Source organism: Thalia democratica, unplaced genomic scaffold (assembly GCF_965202585.1).
Source record: "Thalia democratica unplaced genomic scaffold, ktThaDemo2.hap1.1 HAP1_SCAFFOLD_110, whole genome shotgun sequence".
NCBI lineage: Eukaryota > Metazoa > Chordata > Thaliacea > Salpida > Salpidae > Thalia > Thalia democratica.
Window position 1 is genome coordinate 108,101 of NW_028139271.1, and position 5,344 is coordinate 113,444.

The 5,344-nt window shown below is 26.8% G+C and overlaps 3 non-coding genes across 3 annotated transcripts; 1 reads left to right on the forward strand and 2 right to left on the reverse strand.

Annotated features, from left to right (window-relative positions):
* Positions 1-409: 409 nt before the first annotated feature.
* Trnav-uac (transfer RNA valine (anticodon UAC)) lies at positions 410-482 on the forward strand. Its single transcript has one exon. It is a non-coding gene; the product is annotated as a tRNA-Val (tRNA).
* Positions 483-842: 360 nt separating this feature from the next.
* Trnai-uau (transfer RNA isoleucine (anticodon UAU)) lies at positions 843-932 on the reverse strand. Its single transcript is given in 2 exon segments — positions 843-878; positions 895-932. It is a non-coding gene; the product is annotated as a tRNA-Ile (tRNA).
* Positions 933-4,173: 3,241 nt separating this feature from the next.
* On the reverse strand, positions 4,174-4,246 carry Trnav-uac (transfer RNA valine (anticodon UAC)). Its single transcript has one exon. It is a non-coding gene; the product is annotated as a tRNA-Val (tRNA).
* Positions 4,247-5,344: the final 1,098 nt, after the last annotated feature.

The following is a 5,344-nucleotide window of genomic DNA, read 5'->3' on the forward strand; positions in this document are numbered from 1 at the left end:
AAATAACAATTTGTTTACATAATTTCATTCAAACTTACATATATAGTAGTACATCTTACTAGCTATTGTAATTCATTTTGCTTATATTGGATGTTTATTTTATTTTATATTTTTCATAGCCTTTGATTTCAAATCGATCAAACAAATAACTTAAGTTTCAAATTAGGGTTTTTTGTAATATAAACTGCAGTTCTCTTAACTTTAAAACGTTTAGGTGTATAAATAAGATATAAAAAAATTTAACTTCAAGCTTTTTTTTTACATAAAATATGTAAACTACAAGTAACAACTTAAAAGCATTTATTCCCTTATTTTTTAAACTTTATTTCTTATTAAACTCCTTTGTTTATTAAAGCATTTTGTTGCTTAATAAAAATCTATAACCGCAATACTATATATTGGTTCAACAGGTTCCATGGTGTGGCGGTTATCACGTCTGCTTTACGCGCAGAAGGTCGCGGGTTCGTGCCCCGCTGGAACCATTTTCCAACTTTCTAATATTAATTCATAATCTGTGCTAGCTCCAGATATTCATTTCGATCAAAAGACATAACAACCTTTTTGAAGGGTTAGCGTTGGGATTAAAAGATTGAATGTTGCGTTTTAGCAGTTTAATCTACGCATGCAAAATTGACACTCCATACAAATCTTTAAAACTACTTTACAAACTAAACTTTGGGCCGTTTAATGTACACATTTTTAAATAAAACTTCTAGTAAAATAAGATAACTGTTCATTTATGTTTTCACATTTAGGGTATTAGTCTGAAATATTCTTTAATTTGGAAATTTTTAAGCATTCGGACATTTAACTTAGATTCCAAACTAAAATAAAATAAAAAGTGCTCCTGGTGAGGCTCGAACTCACAACCTCCGCATTTCTCCGATACTATCATATAAGTACGGCGCGCTAACCGATTGCGCCACAGGAGCTACGCATGTTGCTAGGCAACTATTGTTTTTAAATCATTTGTTGTATGAATGAACAGTGTTTGATTTTAAAGCATGTAAACATGTTTTTTAAATAGCATGAGTTACTTTAGTAAGTATAAAACGCTTAGAAAGTGTTCTTTATAACATTAGGCATCAGTAAAACCAAAAGTATTATGCAAATAGATTAAATTTTTCTATACTGCTTAATAGCATTCTTGTATAAACATTTGTAGAACTATATATATATATACATGTATAAAAGTTATGTTAGATGTTTAAATTTGTTAAAGTAAATACTTGATGCTTTATAAATGAAACAGAGCAAATATATTTCAGATAAAAACTAATATTGTTTAACAGCTTGAGATTACAATGTATATTACACTATTGTACAACAATAAAAATTACACTACAGTTTGAATTTTTTATATACTTATCTAACACTTGAAGCCTTTCTTAAGTCCTTTTCAATAGTTTTAATTAAATTTTAAGTGATGTTTTAAATTGGTGACAAATATGAAATTCTAATTGGTTATGAAGTAGTTATGCAAGGTTATAATAAACTACTTCATAATAATCAAATAAATCATTTAATTTTTACTGACCAAAATCTTATTTTATATAACATCTCACATATTTTTTTTCTCATTTATATATATATGTCAACTTTAATCCAGTTAATAAATATTTTGATAAGGTAAGTTAATTTGTTCTAAATTTTAGCTTTAAAAAAATTATTCTAGTATTTATACCAGGGGCGTGTCAAGACATTTTTCAAAGGGGTTCACAACTTTTTTGTTCTTAATTTGCCGCTTAAGTACGCATTTCTTAGGTATGTACTGCAATTTAAGCACGCATTAATGCGTACTACGCAAAATTTAGCCGAAAAACTCTGTGTTTAAAATGCTTTTTACTGCTAAGCAGATAAAGATTAAAAGATTAAATAAAAAACATATAAGTAGTAAATGAAAAATTTTATATTTCTTTATTTATTATAATGTATTAGATTTAGATAAATCAAAACTTCAAGAACCCAAACAAAGTTATGAACTTACAAATTGTATATCAAAATTTGTTATTTTATTTCTTCAACTGTTACAGGCATAACTAACTTATTCTATAAAGAATTCTAGGTTTCTAAATTTCTTCCAGGTTTTTAAAAGTACACATTTTTGTTTTTTACTTTGAGTTTAAAGTTAAGTTTAAGGTAAGAAACTGTGTGAGACAGTTTTAAAACATTGGAAAAATACTGTAAACCTACTTTGAATTTGTTTTTTAATAAAAAAAATTTGGTGATGACAACATTTTTTCGTTTATATGATAAATTTTTTTGAGTCAAATCGAAATTTTACTGCTGAAAATGTGAAAATTCTTAATATTCCAGGTTTTTCCAGGTTTATTTAGTGATTTATGTTCAAAATTCAAGGTTATTTTCAAAATTTTCAAAATTCCAGGTTTATTTTGCCTATATTGTCAAATTCCAGGTTTTTCCAGGATTCCATGTAAAGTGGCAACCCTGAAAATTAACCTTTTTATCAGGAAACAATATTATAAAATATTTAAAACTAGAATAAATTTTTACAAAGAGAACTTCAATTTTGATTCAAATGTTAGCATAGATGGAGTTCTTACAATTTTTTTTTTAATTTTAACCTTTTTACATTTAGATATCTGTTTTTAATAAAAATATTTATTTCAATTAATTCAATCTATAAAATTTGAAATTTCACTAAATATACAATAACATATACCAAAATAAAACAACTTAAATAAAAATTGAAATTTCACTTAAAAAAAATAATTAGACTTATAGAATTAAGTTAAAACATCTTTAAATTATTATTAAATGTTAGAGGTTTCTGAAGGATAGAAAATTTAATGAGGAGATATAAGAGGCAAAAAGACTAAAAGAAAGTTTGTTTTTTATAGAAAATAAATAGATAACAAGTATATAAGATAAGTGTACAAGTAAAAATTAAACCATAAAATAAATCGTCGTTAATAAAGCTATTTTTCCGTTAGATGGTTTTTGTGTTTAAGTTCAGTAGGAGTCAGGGGCGTGTTTTGACTGGTTTCTTATTTACTGTGAACCCCTGAAAAAGAAAGAAGAAAAAAAGATTCTTAGAATATCACTAAAAACGTTGTTTATTGACTTTTTTCGGTTATTTGATAAACATTGAATAAAGAATGTTGAATTTATAACAATGAAAGATTATAAGTTTTCTAAACAAAAAATGCTCGTTTTTACCCAGCTGAAATAGATTTTAAATAAAATTTTAATTGTGACATCTAAACAGTAAAAACAGGTAAAAGTTTTAAAGTTGCAATTTTCTTCTGGGAAACATTTTACTAAGATGCTTTTAGTTTCCATTAAAAATTGTTACTTAGTCTGAATAACTTTTGATTATAACTTGTTTTTGAACTAGTAGGTACAATTTTACTTAAAAAATGTCCAATATAATCACTAAAGTTTTATTTTACTTAGTTAATTGTATATAATAATGTTGTGTGAAGCTTTTAAATCTTAAAAAGTTCAATTCAGAGAGTTTTCAAAATCATTATCATTATTTTAAATTAAAATGTACTACACCACCCGAGCAATTTATTCTTATATCATTTAATGTTATTTTATATTTTTATTTAAGCTCTTTTATATTTGTATATCTGTTTGCCACAAAGTTTATTCTTGATTTTTCAAGTTTTCAACTTTGAGAGATTTCAAAACCATTATCAAAATCCCTGCACCATTAGGCAAACATTTAATAATAATTTAAAGATGTTTTAATTTAATTCTATAAGTCTAAACATTTTTTTTAAGTGAATGTCAATTTGAATTTAAGTTGTTTTATTTTTGTATATGTTATTGTATATTTAGTGAAATTTCAAATTTTATAGATTGAATTAATTGAAATAAATATTTTTATTAAAAATAGATATCTAAATGTAAAAAGGTTAAAATTTAAAAAAAAATTGTAAGAACTCCATCTATGCTAACATTTGAATCAAAATTGAAGTTCTCTTTGTAAAAGTTTATTCTAGTTTTAAATATTTTTTAATATTGTTTCCTGATAAAAAGGTTAATTTTCAGGGTTGCCATTTTACTTGGAATCCTGGAAAAACCTGGAATTTTACAATATCCTAATCCCAACGCTTAGCCTTCAAAAAGGTTGTTATGTCTTTTGATCGAAATGAATATCTGGAGCTAGCACAGACTATGAGTTAATATTAAAAGGATGGAAATTGGTTCCAGCGGGGCACGAACCCGCGACCTTCTGCGCGTAAAGCAGACGTGATAACCGCCACACTATGGAACCTGTTGAACCAATATATAGTATTGCGGTTATAGATTTTTGTTAAGCAACAAAATGCTTTAATAAACAAAGGAGTTTAATAAATAATAAAGTTTAAAAAATAAGGGAATAAATGCTTTTAAGTTGTTTTGTAGTTTACATATTTTATGTAAAAAAAAAGCTTGAAGTTAAATTTTTTTATATCTTATTTATACACCTAAACGTTTTAAAGTTAAGAGAACTGCAGTTTATATTACAAAAAAACCCTAATTTTGAAACTTAAGTTATTTGTATGATCGATTTGACATCAAAGGCTATGAAAAATATAAAATAAAATAAACATCCAATATAAGCAAAATGTTTTACAATAGCTAGTAAGATGTATTAGTATATAAGTAAGTTTGAATGAAATTATGTAAACAAATTGTTATTTAATTAGATTAATTAAAATTGAAAATTTGTGGATATATATTGCTACGTATTTGTGAAACTTATATACAACAATTAACATCCTAGCACCTCTTTACGGATATCCTCATCGGCTAAACCTGTTACCATGACATCTTTTAAAATTATGACTGTAAAATCCGTCATTTGATTACAGCCATCCTTTGGGCATTTACATGTGTACAAGCATGTACTGGCTTTTCCCATTAAACGGGCAGCAAATGATGTAGTGTTTTCAGTCAAATCCTGTCTTGCACTAAGAAAGTTTGAACGTCGTACAACAACTGAAACAGGAATAACTGCAAGCTGCTTGATCATCCTTAAAAGCTCTTGCTCACTTAAATTTACTACATCTTCATGTCCTTTCAGAATAGCATCGCCTAAATCTTCCTCGCAGCACTGGTAAAGTTGACGGCGTTTTTCTACATCTGTCATCTCCATGCTATCTTTAAAAATAGTCCACTTTTGTACAAATATGTTCCAACCCTCTTCACTGCAGTCTGTCCCTATTCGGGGACGGTTCATCTTTGGAAGCTTTGGTTTTGAAGAATTGGCATTAATGTGTACATTGTTGTGAATGATAAGCAAAGAGGCAACTACAGAAGCATCGACGTCTGGTGTTTCATATGTGCAACTCTCAAGAGGGCATTTAATCACAGGCATTTTTGATTCAAA